We start from the raw sequence: 17,243 nt of genomic DNA, 5'->3' as shown, positions 1-17,243 counted from the left end.
TGGCATTATGCCGTGCACACTAAAAGAGATTTTAGCTTCCGAGTTTCCTATCAGAGCTCGTTTTAGTGTTTTCAATGTGTTGCATTGTTTTCTTCTCACCTGCCACTGCATCTTACTGCTTGAAAATCTGATGCATGCAAGGCATAACAATGGCAGAATATGACACTGTTTCTCACATAAGCTGCAATTAACTCAATTCTTTCTTTCTCTTGGACATTTGAAGTTCTTGTCATTGTTCCAACATTATCTGTTGCACTAAACACATTGTTTTCACTGACTGCTGTGAAAATATTATTAGTGACTTCTTTCCCAATTATCCTTTCTCTTTCTTAAAAAAAATTACCCCCAGTATTTGAAAGAGTTAAAGTGGCTTTCAGAAGTGCTTGATGTTCTGGGAGAACCAGGCTCCCTGTGTCTGATTCATTTTCTGCGTGGGAGGTGTGCAGCTCTAACCTTGTCACTGACAGGCAAGTTCAAACTCTTCTCATACCGCAGAGAAGTCTGTCCTTGCAGCTTTCGGGGGCTGAAGCATAGCCGTCAGACTATATATGTGCTCTTCCATCAACACGCTGGTGCTTGTCGGCACCATTTCTGCCTTGCATTGAGCAACTTGCAATTTCCTTTCTTGATCCAGACTGTCTTAAAAAATGGCAGGTTTTATTTAGATGGCCCATGTGCTGCAGATCCATCTTGTCTAGGTTTGACTGTGATTGTTCTGTTGTCCAGGGCAACAGAAGCAATGCTGTAAAGGAAAATGTTTGTCTTATTACCTGACCAAAGTGAGTGTGCAGTTTCGGTGATTTTAGTTTTTAGATACATTGGTTGCGATTTGAGAAGCAGCGTCTGAAATAGGTTAGTGAGTCATCATGGGGGAAAGGAGGGAAGGTTTGATCTTAAAGGAGGATATTGGATGATGAAGGATGCTGGCTGATGAAGGATGGCAGCTTTTCCCTGTAGGTCAGGCGTCCACCATGCTGGAGGGAATCACATTCATTACATTTTGCCTCTCTGTTCCTGTTTGTCTTTGCACACCGTGTGGTTTCAGATTTTACGTTTTCAGTTTTGTGTTCAGCTGTCCTTTCCAACTGTTCACTCTTCTAAGTGACAGATTCTGGGACAAATAGAAATTGTAGAGACAAGAGCCCTAAGTGGACTACCTCTCAGGATTTCATAATTATGTAAAGGCTAGTTCTTACAAACCATCTGTATGAGTAAAAACAATTAACATGACAAAAAGGATATTAGCATTCATTTAAGCCACTCTCCCACCCACGAGCAAAACTCATCTCTGATGTGCAAATGGGGATAATGTCTGCTTTAATTCTGTCTCTAGATGGAAAACATTTATCTCATCAGAGAGCTCATTTATTCTTAGAGACTTATAATGAAATATTTTATTGGATGTGCTTGTGGACATCTGAAATCCCGGCACTAAGGAAGCAGAAGTATCATTAATTCAAGACCAGACCGGGTTATATACAAGATTCTGTCTTCAAAAGAGTCCCCTTTCTTCTTTTCTTGAATTCATTGGATTCTTTGGAAATCAAAGTCTGCTATTATGTGAGATCTCTTTGTGTTATAATTAGAGACACGTACATTCTCAATGTCTTATTCTAGAGTTCTGTTGATGGGCTATGGTGCCCTCATTTATGAGAATTATATTTAAATTGGTCATTTTATTAGATTCTGTCTCAGGCTATGTGTCTTTAATAGGAATATAGTTTGTAAAAATAGACAGATGCTTATAATTTACACAATTTACTGAATGCATGATTGCAGCATGAATGTTATGAATGAAATTGAGGCAAAAATAAATGAGAAAGACATTTCAATATGCCATACACAGAACAAAAGACAGCCATAGGTTTATAATACCTTCTGTATATACAACTGACTGACCACACCTAACTCATCTCCGCCATCTAGGCATCATCTGTAATTTGAAAGATTATTTGAGATGTCTTCCTACTTTTGAACTTTTAAAAAATCTTTTCTAGTTCTAACTCTATACAGAAAATTGTTTTGATACTTTTGACCATTTTTAGTGAACAGAATTTATCTTTCTAAAAGAAAACAACTACTTAGTATTTCATGTTATTTCTGATTCAAGTGATCTGGCATCAAAGTAGCAAACCTCTAAAGACACAAACAATAAAGGCCTATGTGACTACAAAGATGGCTCTATGGGTAAAGGTGATTGTTGAACATGAATGATGAACCTGGGTTTAACTCCCCAGAACTCATGTAAAACTGGACTCATAAAGTAAGTACCCATAAGCTTAGTGCTGTTCCTATGGGAGACAAAGACAGAAAGTGTCTGGAAACTCATGGTGTTCGAAGCAGAAAAATAGCAAAGAGACCCTATTTGAAGCAAGATGGAAAGCAAAGAACTAACAATGCCTGAGTGTGTCCAATGTTCGTGACACACTTACTACTGCATATAAGTACCTGCATTCACAACCTTGGAGGCATGAGGGCACACACATACACACACACACACACATACACACACACACACACGGTATGATACATACTTTGTGTTTGGTCTTTTTATACAAACTTTAAATTTTCAGTGATCAGATTTACATATAAAATGCACAAAGCACACAACATGCATACACGCATGTTTCCTGCAGTGGAAAGCATACTTCCACATTTTTTTTTGCATTTGTGAAGTGTGTATCCATGAAGAATATATTTTTCAGTTTTGCCCATTTGGGTCTTAGTTTCATACTATTATGTTTTCTATGTTCTGTGGATGACTGCTTCTGCCCAACATTATGCTTGCAGGATCCATCCATAAGGATGAGGATAGCGTGGCTGCTCATTTATGCTTACAATGTAATGCATGTATATCCTGCACTTTATTCAATTCACCGATGACACAAAATCAGATTCTGTCTAGTTTTGGATTTCTTTTGTTTCATCTATTACAGACAATGCTGCTAAGGATATTTTTTCTCTTGTCAAACGGTGTGCACTTCCAAGAGCTCTCTTCTGTGTGAGTCCAAACCTGAAGGTGCTGCATTGTAAGGTATGTGAGTTTTCGACAGTCGTGAGTCAGGTCCAAATCCTGAAATAGATTATAACACGCAAATGCTCCCCTCACTCTCTACGCAAGCACAAAGTTGGTTTTCTCACGTTTTACATGATCCTGTACTTCATGGTGCTTTTAAATTGTATATCCAATCACTAAACATCTAAAATTTCTAATTATTTTCTGTCCATTTTCCCCTTCCTCTTCCTCTTCTCTTTGAGGCAGAGTTCCAAGTAGCCCAGAATTGCCTCAAGCTCACTATGTGGTAGAACCAGTCCTTGAACACCTGATTCTTTTGCTTCTGGGCTCTGACTACTGGGATTACAGACTTGCATCACTATGCTGGAGGAAATGGCAATGTATTATAAATTATTTCATATGTATGAGGTTTTCAGACATTTGAAAATTTTCTTCTTTTAAATTTTATTTTATTCATCATCGTTGTGTTTGTGATATATATATGGGGGGGAGGTGCCCGTGCCACCATGCGTATGTGTGGGCTAGAGGACAACTCTGTGGCATCAGTTCCTTCCTTCCAATTTTAGTGAATTCTGGGGATCAAAGTTGGGCTTCCAAGCTTGTGTGTAAAGTGCTCTTAACCATTGAGTGATCTCTCCAGGCTGGGCCCAGGCTGTCTTCTGTGTTTCTGTTGTCCCAGAGAACTGTATTTTAAATGATCAGAATAGCTTCTCTGAAGTTTCCAGAACATTTAGACATTCCTAAGTCAGGTACACACTTCATGCAACTGTACTGAAATCCAGAACACTGGGCAATGATTAGTATTACCTTTTCTATTAAAGTGACAATAAATACTCTTCCCTTAGGACAGTAAGTGTGGCCTTTTAGTTTCATGGCAGAGTTGGATATGGTCTTATTATTTGTTGTCATGTCAAAGGAAACTTTGCCTAACGCAGCATGACATATATTTTCTCCTCAACTTTATTCACAGAGTTTAATGTTTCAGTTTTTACATTGAGTCTGTGATCCATTTTGATTCCTTTTGTGTAAGATCTAAGGAATGGGAGCTAGCTCATTCTTGTGACAGTGGATATCCAGTTATTCCAGGCCCATTTGTTGAAAAGATGGTTCTTCATTAATTTATCTGACATTATTGTTGAAATAAATAAATTTTAAATATAAGCGTTTATTTCTTCATTTTCTCTTTCATTAATTACTTTAGCTTTGTTACAAGTTTAGAAACAGCAGTTGTTGTAAAACCAGTAATTTCTTAGTTTCTCTTCTCTTCCTTCTCACGAGGGTGGGGAGTACATATGGGAGATCAGACTCAATCGTTTGCCACGCCAGGCAAATGCTCTATCATTGAATTACATCACTAATCTTATATCGATATCTCTTTCATGTTAATGGTAGTATATGTTTTAGGATTCTCACAGAAATATTAGTGAGGATTAGGGATTACACTGAATCTATTGAACAATTTGGAGATTGTTGTCCTCTTATAATATTAAACTTATGATTAGTAATTATGAGTTTCTTTCCACTTATTTAATTCTTTAATTCATCTCAACACTGTGTTATAACTTTTAGGGTATAAATTTGTACTTTTGTTAAATCTTTTCACAATTGTTTCATTTTGTTGCATATTTATTATGAACGAAAGTACTTAGTTTTCTTTTTCTCCCTTCTTTCTTTCTTTCTTTCTTTCTTTCTTTCTTTCTTTCTTTCTTTCTTTCTTCCTTTCTCTCTTTCCTTTCAAGACAGAGTCTCTTAATATCACATAGTCTGTCCTTGATCAAGCTATGTACTGTTACTCTCCTGATAGTCCTATATCCTCCCAAGTACCAGGAATACAGATGTAAGTTCCCATGATGGCTATAAATAGAATATTTTACTAACTTCATTTTTGTATTCTTTTCATTTTTAGTTTATGTAAGTATTATTGATTCTCAGAAGCAAGCTCTCAACATTATAGATCAGGCTGGCCTCAGTCTCTAAGTCATTTTGCCTCAGCTTATCTAGTATTGGGATTATAGGTGTGTATCACCATGTCTGGCTCTGTGATACTTTTCTAACTTAACTTCTGTTTTCTGTCTGTCCTGCTGTCTTTCTGTTGTCTGCATCATTTCTGAGCCTGCCTTACCTACCCAAGTAAGCACGCTAAATCAGATCACTTGTGAGTCCTGCCTATGCTAATTTTGCAGAGCTAATGTAGGGCCTAGGTTAAGTGCTGTATTTAAAAGGCACTGGGGGGAGCCTTATGGGTGAAATAAGGCACAGGGAGCCAGAAGGCTGAGCAGACGTACACTCTAGGAGTTCAGCTTACTGGTGAGTTCAAAGGTGGCTTATTAGAGTCTCATTTAGATTCATTTCATTGAAGGCATTTAATTTTATCCATTTGATAATAAAGCCCCTAGGATTTCATGAGCTTTAGATGAGGAAACATCAGCCTTGGGGAATTACCATTGCCCGCGGCTTCAGGAGGAGCAGCTGTGTCTCATCCCCTCCTGTTAGCCTGCTAGGAAACTTCTCCAAAAGTTTGCAAAGGAGGGAAGAGGTCCTGAGAGAAAGTAAGAATCGGACGTCACCATCAGTGTGAGAGCTGTTGTACGGGGGCCAGGTCTGCTCGGCATCCACTCAGGCATGATGAGCGATTCCCCATAATTATTTGGTTCGAAAGTGTTTGTGAGAAACTAGAGTTTAGCTCCATGGACTCATACCTAGATGTATAGAGCACTAAAGTCTTTTTGTGCACCGTATAGATGAGGAAATATGACTGCACGATCCGTGGTCACCTGATTATACAGTTGTTTGCAGAAATTAGCAGAAAAAGCAGTATTAGTGTGCACCTTTTCAGTTTTCTTAAAAATGAGAAATTAGATCAAATCTGATGAGTTTTCTGCCTTCTCTGGACATGCTGAAGTACAGTTTTCCTAAAGTAAATGAGACACCATTGTGCTCAGAAAACTTTCTTTCATTCCTGTGAGCTGCTATTTTATCTATGGCCTCTTTACCGTTCTAGTTGAGGAACTGATTTGGGTAAAATTTTTAAGATGTCTTAAAGCTCTTCTCCCTTTTGATTAGTTTGATAAGATAATTTCTTTTTAGACAAATTGTGGTTGGGGAGGAAGGTAAAGGGATGGGGGACGGAGGGAGAGCTTTTGATCTACACTAAGCTGTAGGTCTGTCTTCTCTAGATATTTTATGGTAGGTCTTATCCCCCGTGCCTCAGACACTCAGAGTGGAGAAAAACGAAAAGATCCTCAATTCTCCTAACCAGTAAAAGGTGTGCCGCTCTGACCGTTTGCCAGTCTGTGGTGCTGCTGGTTCAATTTCCAGCCTCTTCATTGCTTCTCCTTCTGTAAAATTATTTTCTCTTCTTTTGTTTGTATCTCTCTTTACTTTCATCTTTTCTCATTTTAGTTTGAGACACAAAGACCTTCCACTTGCTGCCCTGGCTCTATCCTTTTGTGAGGATAGTATAATGCATGCGCCCAATCGGCATCCAAGCTACTTAGTAGTCAGTTACAGTGCCGTCTAGTTAGTCACTTTTGGTAATTTGGGGCGTGGTTTGCAGGTAGAGCCTTACACATAACGGGCGAGGCTGAGCTGTGCACCCAGTGCCCTTTGTTCCTTTTAGTTCTGAGTCAGGGCTTTGCCAGTCTGGCCAGGACTGACTGATATCCCCACAATTGAGGGAGGCTCCAGGGGAGCTGAATTCACAGGTGTGCATCATCAACTCGGTCCACAGAGCTTCAGATTTTGAACGTCTGTTTAATTACTAACTTTTCTCTATGCCAGTCATTCAAAGGTATTATTTTTAAATCATGTAAATGAAGGATCTTCAGTAGAATGTCTGTTAAACAAGCGTTATAGATCTTTTGTGGTGGATTTACAAATGTCTTTTACATACCCATGTGATATATTCTATTTGGAAGATATAGTCATATTATTTTGTCTTCCACTGTTTTTTTCCCCCAAGTGATCCTTATCTTTCCAAGCCTATGTAATTGTACTTTTCTAAACTTGATTTTCTTTGTATATGCATGCACATCACATAAACAATCTTAATCTTAGATTGTGTAGGTTAATTTCAATGCATGTACTTCTGACTTTCCTTCATTAGAGAGATACATTTGGGAGGGACCCGGTATTCATGTAGATTTGACTGCTGACGGGAATGATTTCCAAAGAAATACACTTACGAACAAGGTTGCTAAGTAAAGAACAGGAAACTAAATGTTTTTATAAGTGAGAGAATGAAAGTATCCCCTCCAATTTCATTGTTCTCTTTGGCGTTATTTTCGGCCTTTGTGGGTGAGTACTAATAGATAGTTTTCATCTTTTCTCAGGAAACATCCATAGCATCACTCAAAAAGAAGCATCACTCTCCAGCCTCATGGAGAGAAACCGTGAAGAAACCCCCAAGGCCAGGCTCCTCTACCAGGAGGTCTGCCTGGCAGCTCAGCAACTCGATTTCTTCCTTCAAAAAGGAAATGCCCACAAAGAAGTGTTCAAGCCTCACATCCTGGCTCTCAGAGAGATGGTTCAGCAAGCCTGCATTAAACTCATGTTCCTGCATCCGGTGGCTTATGGTAGGAAGGCCGAAGAGCTCTTATGGAGGAAAATCTACTCTGACGTCATCATGCTGCTCATGAAGACCAACAAGAAACAGATGGACACTTTCCAACACTGGGGCGGGCCCCTGCAGGCTCACCTGAAGGCTGGCCTCAGGTTCTACGAGCATCTCTTCCTGTTCCTTCAGGGCCACTACGAGCTGAGGTTACAGAGCTACATAGACTGGCCTCACAGTGCCATCCACTTGATTGGCTGTAAGAAAGTGGGACCCACATCAGCGGAAGAGGCTTCCTGGGCCCGCATGGCCTGCCATCGCTGCCTCCTTTACCTGGGAGACTTGTTCCGCTACCAGCATGAGTTTCTAGACCTGGCCACCAAGAACTTGGCTGAGAGATGCTATTATAGGGCCTTGTCAGTGGCCCCACATATGGGAATGCCCTTCAATCAACTGGGCGCGCTCATGGGGAGTAAGTATTATGACCTGGAAGCCACATACTTCTACCAGCGCTGCCTCCACTCGGAAGTGCCTTTTAAAGGAGCGGCTTGGAACCTCAAACGGCTCTATGATCATGCGGGAAAGAGGTATAGCTGTCTGAAGAGGTACCAGGGAAGGAAACTGTCCCACAGCCAGAGGCAGTGTTGGGACAACAAAAGGCTTCTTGTCAGCTTCCTCTACCTTCAGAGCCTCTTGCAGCCTAAGAGGAAATTCAAAGCCGCAAGGCTGATAGCCTTGTGCCAACTGGTTCTCGAAGACTTTCGTCTCTGTCTTTCCTATCGGCCACACCAATCTGTCCAGTGCCACGCTTCCATAGACGATAAGCCTCCTAAAGGGTATCTTTTTCTCCCGGACTTTCTCATTTTCCACATGGTGGTTCTTTGCCTCATGAATGTGCACAGCCTGAGGAAATCAGGCTCAAAACAATACAAACCAGCTGTCATCTTCACCCTGACTCTTTTCTCTCATCTAGTACAGCATGTGAACACACGGATCCAGGCTGAGCTGCAGAGGCGGAAGCAGACTCCAGAAGATGCTTCTTCCTGTGAAGGATGCTGGGAGGAGCGTGGAAAGCAACATCAAGATTTTCCATCTTCCGGGCTCCAGCACAGCAACTCTCAGAGAAGTCAGAGCTGGTCTGGTATTTCTAGGGAGCGTGAGTCTGGCTTTCCTTCCGGCTGTGACTCAGATGAGACAGAGGAAGAGGAAACCTCATCTTTAAGTTCCCAGGTCCAATCGGACACAAGCAGTGAAGCCTCCCACTCAGATGCAACAGATGAAGAAGGAAGTGGCTCCCTGAGTTCAGAAACAATTCAGAAGGGTGGAGGTACATCTAAACCTACGGCTGCTCACCGTAGAAACAAACTGAAGGTGTATGTACCTCCTGACAGTCTCCTTGATCTCCTGAAAACAACTCTATCTTCCAGCTTGCCAGCTCCTTTGAGTCAAAAACTCCAAGGAAAACATGGCTTGCCCTTGGCTTCCGCTTTCAGTCATAACGTTCTGACTCCTCAGTCTGAGCCAAGCCCTGCTGTCAGCAGTTCTTTGTGCACGGATAGCGAGATGAACAGCTTTCCAGACACAGAGTTCTATGTGGGTTCCTCTTGGGAGCAGAGGCCCTCCATTGCCCAGAAAAACAATCTCCAGACCACCCAATGGAAATTGGACATTCTTTCCGAAGAGGGACTGTTGCCCACCATCAAGGTGATCCTGAGCTGGCTGCGCAGCAATCACAGCCTCCTCTTGTCACAGCGGAAGAGTGTACTCAGCTTATGGGACCACCTCTGTGTGCTTCTGAACCTGTTGCCCTCTGTGGGAGACCTGCAGCATCCAGGCCTTGGTCTGTCTCGCCATCTCCAGGACTTACTGCAGAGCTGTCAATATCCACACACTCCCAAGTACCTTCAGCTCCCCGAAGACATTGCCCTGTTCCAGCAGTTTCCTCCTCAAGTGTCCCAGGATAGAGCAAACCTAGGGCAGGATCTGCCTTCACTCACCAACCGGGAGGAAGTTATCGTGTGCATCTGTTTCTTCAGAAGTTTTGGACACTTTGCAACCAGACTCCCAGGACAGTTTTTGAGCTTCGATTCGAAACTGGGCGTCTTTGTCAGCAGTACCCTGGAAAGGTCAGAAAACCCACTTCAGCAGCTCCCGAGAACAGCTGCACGAATTAGGTTTTCCAAAGACATAGTCCAGCTTTGGCTTCAGCGTGAAGTGGCATTGCTCGAGAAGACCCTCCGGGGTCCCCCGACTCGGTCAGTATTGACCCCTTACCTGTTCCCTGACCCCAGGGCCCTCTGCGAGCACCTCGCAGTCATACAGAAACTAGCCACTAGTGCTAAGTTTTTTCTTATCATACCCAAGGTTGTGGTTGACACACTGTACATCCTAAAATGGGAAGACCGCAGAGCCCTGGCAGCCATCACTTTCCTGGAAGATGAGTTAAAGAGAAGGAACCAGTACATTCTCTGCCAGTCCTTTGTGTCCAAGAGGTTGGTGAGGCCCAGAATGACTAGACCAGACTCTGATGCCTGGGATCTCTACAATATTCTTGGGTTCTGCAAAAGTCTGCTGGACTCCTCCAGGCCAGGGATATTGGATCCCAGCAGCATGGTGACTATCATTACGGGTGTCTGTTTGGACCACCCTAGGAATTTCTCGTACCCGTTGCAGTTGGTGCTGGGGATGGCAACTGAAGCTGGTGTGGAAATCAAGAATATCCTGGACTTCCACAAAGAGTGGAAAGTGATCAGTTGATGAGTTTTACATCTTCCTCTTCTTTGTCCTCTAGTGCTCATTGTTCAAATTCAGTGTGTTCCTTTGTCATGGGTACCTAACGCTGAGGTAGGCAATGTGTTCATGAGTATTTGTGTCTACCTGCAGGTAGAATTGTAGTGTACCAGCTTTCAGAGGCCCTCCTGTGTCCTTCTTGGCCATCTTAGCTCTGTAGTATGCTTCCTCTGATATCAAGCTCAAGATTAACTCACTGGTAAATGATCTTATGATAAAACATCAGATCAGACATCACTTCTGTGTCTATACTTTGTGGACATTCTGTGATTTACTTAGCTCTGTTTTGTGACACATGACTTTTATGTATATTGTTTTATTATGGTAGGGTCAGGTCTGTTGTTGAAGGCATGTCTCTGCCATCTATGAAACTCAATAAATAAAGCTAAAATTTCATGATACTGGTAATGCTGTTTATTGATTTTCCTGGTCATGTCTAAGTAAGCATGATTGAAATAGCTCCCAGCACTGGAAGATTCCATTCTGCTTTGGGTAAGTTGGGACTGTATAGTATATGGTACAATATTAGCCTTTTAACCTATATCTACTGAACAATTTTCAAATATCGTTTTTATGGAGATGTCCTTTGCTTTTTTCCTGGCTCCACGGTATCTTTTGGGAGCTATTCTCAATCTCCTGCTTCACCACCCAGGGGAACGAGAAGTCCTGACACGGTTTTCTGAAGAAGGTGGGATTGTTCAATGCATGAAAGAGTGTGATCAGATAAAGCTTCTGTTTCAAAGGTCATGGAGAATGACCTATGAGCCAACTGTTTTCTAACTTTCTTACTCTAGACTGTAAGAAGGAATCATATTTCTATAGTCGAAAAAAAGTGAAGTCAGTACAAAACCCTGCACCTGCTCAGTGACGTAACTCAATCCCATGCTAGTTATATCTAGCTGTCAGTCTGTCGTAAGCAGGTCTAGATCACTTCTCAGCACCACAAGCTTATGACAGTCAATGACGCTTTATGATGTCTCTGTGAATGTCAGGGGTAGCTGAGATCAATTTGTGAAGAGCAGAAAACAGCTGCCCTCTTTCCCTATCCTATTGTTCCACCTTTATCTACTCTGTCTCAGGATAGGCAGCATCATTGGGACCTGACAGTCGATTTCATCTCTGCCTTGAGATATTAGCCTGAGAAGAAATTGTTTTAGGTGTGAAGACACTAGGTTGTGTTTACAAGGAAAATTCCATGTTTCAGTTGGAATAAGTTTAAAGGTGAGCTATGTTTAGATGTTAACTACAGATAGATAGCTCTTATATATGTTTGCTATAGTGTATAGATTTCTAGACTACGATATGTGTTTTATAGGAAGAGAAGCTTCTTGGTAACCTACTCTTCTCCAGTATGCTCTGTTTGCACATGGTGAGCAGAGGTGCAGCTCCTTTAAGAGAGGCTTTCTGACTCAGCATTAGCAGCAAAAACCTTGCAGATCTTTAAGAAGCTCTGTAACCAAACACTTAAATAGTAATTATGAGTAGCCAGCAGTAGGCTTCTTGGTGGTGGTGTGGATCTGGAAACTCCACAGAGTTGTAGCAATAAACATGGCTTCTTCTAGTACCTCTGCCATGAAGTTAGACTCTCAGAAAGCTAAGGAATGGAGTGGAGTCAGCTGCCAAAGCCACAGCTTTAATCCTAGCCATATGGTTTAGCAGACTAAAGACTTATGTGGTCAGAAAAAGATGGAGTTATATAGTAAAGACAGATTTAGGCAAAAAAAAACCCCACCCCTCTAAATGGTTTATAATGTGTTTAGAAATATATGTAGGCTTAGGAGAGAAAAGAAAAAGGATAAGAACTTAAGCAAGAAATATAGTAGTCACGTGTGGTGGCACACACCGTTCGTTCTAGCACTTGAAAGGCAGAGACAGATGCAGGCAGATATTTGTGAGTTTTAGGCCATCCTGGTCTACAGAGTGAGTTCCAGGACAGCCAAAAATACACAGAGAAACTCTGTCTCAAAAAAAAAAGTTAAAAACAATAAAAATAAAAGAAATAGAATAAAAACAAACAAACAAAAGCCACATAAAGATGGAAAATACACAGAGAATCTGGATATTGTATGTTATTATGTTGTCTTTGAATTGTTTGACTGCTGAGAAAGGAGAAACAGCTCCTAAAAGACATTCTATTTTAAATCCTGCTGGATTAATCCAATCTATATATTTTGAAAATACCTTGACTTCAAAATTTAAGTCAAAGATATATTACTTTGGAGAAAAAGTTTTGCTTTTTGTTTCCATAGGAAATGAGATACTGTGGATTCATTCTGGATTAAGAAAAATAAGGTTTGATCAGCAAACACTGCCCTAAAAAATCTCTGGTAGGAACAGATGGCCCAGATGATCCAATATTTCAGAATACCTTTGTTGCAGTTTCCTCTGAGTTCTACATTCAGAACAGCTTTAAGACTGGTGCTTGAGCCTCCCAGGAGCTTGATGGTTGTGAGCTGCTATTTTAAGTATTGGGAACAGAACCTGCGTTTTCTGAAAGAATTGTAAGTGCTCTTAACACTGAGCCATCTCAGCAGCCTCTTTCTAAGGAATCATGATTAACTTGGTTCATTTCTTTGAATTTGATTTCTTCAGATACAATCTATTCCAAAGTATCAGGACAGTCAAATAGAATAACGTGGAAGCTTTATAATGAAATGAAAATATCACTGTTATTTTTGAAGCTTCGTCGTACATGTGTGCCTTATGGACCCTTTGTCCATGGAAACTGACTCATTCTCTTATAAAATCATATTTATATCATTTTGTTGATTTTTATTCTTTTTATATTGGTCTTTGAGTAAAAAAAAAACTCTGCTTTGCTAAAAGACTAAGGAAAATATATATCCCTTTCTGTTTAATTTGTTGAATTAAGGCAAATGTATATAAAATATGACAACTTTCTATTAGGTATTTTATTACAAGTCATTTATTGTCTTTGTATTGATGTGTGTCAGTGATTGAGGTTTAAATAACAGTAGGAATTGTTTTGCTCATTAACATCACTGAGTTTTATTTTTTAAAGTCATATGAAATAAGTTTGTTACATGATTTAATTATGTTGTATGTTGATATATAAGATATCCAAAGAGAAGATATGATAGTTATAAATAGTTTATATATAAATGTTGTTGCATTAGATAGTCTACACTGGGAACCACATGGCCATTTACAGAAAAGTGCCCATATATATATGTCCATGTATAATATATATATATATATATATATATATATATATATATAATGTGTGCGGTTTATTGGTTAGATATATATAAATAGGAAACATTACATGACAAATTAGCACTATGCCATTTTGAAATGTCTTCACTAAGGACAATATTAATGTCAACCCACTATAACTTTAAAGGAAAGTAATAAAACCGATGATTGTCAAATTAAGTTATATCCATAACAATGAATCAATCCTATTAGAATTTTAGAAATTCTGAGTCCTTACTTCAAGTGTCCCAGGTGAGGACATGTGCTTTATTTACTTTTCTGCTGCTATGACAAAATACATAGCACGTGTGTTTTAAGAGCAGAATGTCTTATTCTGGGCCCAGTGTGAAGGCCCCACCCATCAAGGTAGAGATGGGGGCAGGACCCGAGGTTCCATTGTATCTGTACTTCAGATACAATGAGTGGTACTTTGCCCAGTTTCTTCTTTTTATTCACCCAGGTACCACAGCCCATGAAATGGTGCTGCCCACATTTAGGGTACTCTTCCCTTCTCATTTAAATCAATCTAGAAACTCCTTCAGAAATTCTTACATAGGTTTGGCTCCTAGGTAATTCTAGTTCTATCAAATTAACAATCATAATTCATCATCACCTTGGTACTGTTTGGTCTTTTATACTCAGCTCATGCTTACGTTTGTTATCAAATAAAAATAGGAGATAATCAATTACAGGTGGACTTCCCTGAAATTAGTGTGAACTAAAAACCAATTGGTCCCAGTAGAGGGGTTTGTCTATCTTGAGAAGAGAGAGCTAGTTCCATTGCACAGCAAGGTAGCCATAGTCTAAAACAATTTACTATAGAGTACAGAATAACATGTATTAGTCATTGATTTCTGATTTACAGAAACTGTAAATGCTTGAAAGAGAGGAAAATACTAATTGCACTAATTCAACCACATTATTTATTATATATGTAGCAAGTGATTCTCTATCTCATAAATATGTAGGATATTTTGTGTCAAGTGAAAACACAAAGTAAATATATAAGGGGGGTCCTAAAACCGAAGACAGTTTGTTTTTTTTTTTTTAAATAAAAAGGAGTGTCACAGGTAATTCGCTGTATTTTCTAACCAAGGGAGGCTCTAGGAGGAGGGCATGCATTTGTGAACAGCTATCTTTGATTCCTCTGCATGTTCCCTATTTAAGCACTCCCACTCTCTGCGCTCTGACAACTCGGCGGCAGGAAGGAAAGCTGGCATTGTAGTTAGAGCAGATGTGCAGACACTTCCTTCCCTCCAGCTTGGCTAGGGCTGTCGGGAAAATTAGCAGTCTATACTAACACTGAGGCTTTGGAGCTCTGCCTCCGAAAAGTAACATTTAGAGTGAGACCATGGCTCAAAAAATCCTCCCAAGTGGAATGGCCCTTCTTGTCTCTCTCGGGTTGAGTAAAAGTATTGGGAGAAGACAGACTGTGTGGTCACATTGTAGTGGAATTTCTTTTTTTTGGCATGAGATTGCAGATTCTATCTGCTCACCAATGGCAAATACTGTGCACACATTACTTATTCCGTGGATCTTGTCCCTTTTTTCCCCCATTCTCTTCTCCAGTTTAGAATCTCCAAACTTTGGTGATGTTTCACTTCATGCTTGTATGCCATAATTCTGGGTCTTCTAGGCAAGAAGAAGCAAGCAGCTAAGATGTTGATAGATTTTGCTGACGTTTGAACCACTCGGTGGAGGAATATTTTGTTACTTGAACCGATGCTGTGTTATTTGGATTATCTGTTCCGGTTTATTATGCTTTGAGAGAATGTAGATATCAGCCCGTGCAAAATAGTCAATAACAAATCATTTGACTTATATTCTCCATGAACAACAGAAAGATATTTAAAGCTATGATGGTGATGTTTAATAATGATGATGTTGACAAATTTCTAACAGGGTATTACCAACCTGAATAACTCTATTTTAAGGAAGGCCAGGTGACAAATACACAAAATAACAGTTTTTATTTGTCAAATACCAGTCTTGTGACTTTAGAATTAGAAGGTAGTTGGAAATCCTCTAGAAAGCAATGAAAGGATTATTCAGTTGAACTATAGTACCACATATGTGAGATCTTTGTGATGAAAATTGCCATCGAGGAATGTTTTTACCTTGTTTGGTCCTTCAGTGATTGCCTTTTTTCTTTCTTTCATTTCCATGACCTCACCTTTCTCTTGTCTTCTATAGCAGAGACCCTGGTTCTGAAATGAGATCAGATTTTTAAGTTGCCTCTAAGTGAGCATCATTTAGCATTTTCCTTCCTCTAAAAGAGCTCATCAGTAATTGCTCTTTAATAGCAGGCAGGCACGATGACAAGCAGAGTAAGGCACGATGAAGCTAATGAAAATTTAAAGTCACCTCCATTCTCTGCTGGCTTGGAAAAGGCCCATCAGAGCAATGACACTTTGTGCAGATAATGACATGCCTCCAAAGATAATTGAAAGCAAGACATACAGGACACACGGAGAGCCTTCCTGTTCTCTTAAATACAGTTCTTTCAAACTCATTATAGTTCTTGGAACACTTTTTGATTTTCTTGCACTAAATGATACCAAAATTTGACAACTTCAAAGGTGAAAAGATACTGAGATCCCTGTATTTAACTATAACTGATCTTGTAAATGTTTGATATAATGTCTACATAGTCTATGAAACTTTCCCCGAAAGTATCTACTTTCAGACCCTGAACTGGTTCCAAGTATTTCTGACTCTGTTCCAGGAACCTTCCCTTAAAAATTGGGGCATTTCTAAATTACACAATACCGAAGTTTTGTCAAGGAAGGAAGGATCTTTTTATTTAATTTTACCCAAGAACAGATACTGAGACAGTGGCAGAACTATACATATTTTATCTAGGAAATGATCCCACAAGTTTCTACAAAAGCTATGAAAATTGATAAAGAAGAAAAGTCAAAAAGGAGAGGAAAAAATGGTTGAATGGATGCCCTGTGATGTATATACCTGTGGTGATTAGGAGTTAAGTCTCTGAAGAGTCATATAAGAAATCATAAAGAATATGACTCATTGTTGTCTCACCAATGGAAGAGGAAGAAGAAGAGTAGGAAACAAAATTGGTTATCTGTGACCCTGGGGTTTTGGGAAATCCTGGAGGTACCAGGGGTTCTTGTGGTACTGGAGGAAACCCCCAGGCAGAGCAGGAAAAACAGCATTTGAGTGGGGAAAACTGTCCATGTTCCAAACATCAGCTTCACAGCTTCTGGAGGTGGACACAGTGGACTGAGAGGTTAATGGTCTGAGTATAAGATGTCTACAGTCTATCATACCAACAAATTCTCACAAACATCTCTTTGAAGATATGGAAATTCCCCATTTTCTATGTATAAAATGTATAATTATATGTACATAATTAAGTCTAGGGGAAAGCTCGAGAAGATAGATTTCAAAGCAACAGGACTGAGAAACAGCTGAGAATTGGACACTGGACAAATTGCAGCATTATAGTAGCAATATCCTTGAGAAACTTTGTATCATTGATCACCATGGTGTATCAGCTGCTGTCACAATTTTTGTAGATCAAGTCCTTTTGAGCATCATCCTGGCCTTGCTGCTTATTTTTGTGACTGTTAAATACTGCTTGGAGTCTCTTCCCAACCCTACGATGGCTCCCTTAATTAAGATATGTGCTTCCCTGCTCCCCTATCC

At 40.0% G+C, this 17,243-nt stretch overlaps 1 pseudogene; it reads left to right on the top strand.

The window, feature by feature from the left end:
• LOC102002244 overlaps positions 1-10,749 on the top strand; it is a 92,982-nt pseudogene extending 82,233 nt beyond the window's left edge.
• Positions 10,750-17,243: the final 6,494 nt, after the last annotated feature.

This window comes from Microtus ochrogaster, unplaced genomic scaffold, assembly GCF_000317375.1.
Source record: "Microtus ochrogaster isolate Prairie Vole_2 unplaced genomic scaffold, MicOch1.0 UNK19, whole genome shotgun sequence".
Taxonomy (NCBI): Eukaryota; Metazoa; Chordata; class Mammalia; order Rodentia; family Cricetidae; genus Microtus; species Microtus ochrogaster.
The sequence above is the reverse complement of the archived record's forward strand: the minus strand, read 5'-3'. Positions and strand labels throughout refer to the sequence as shown.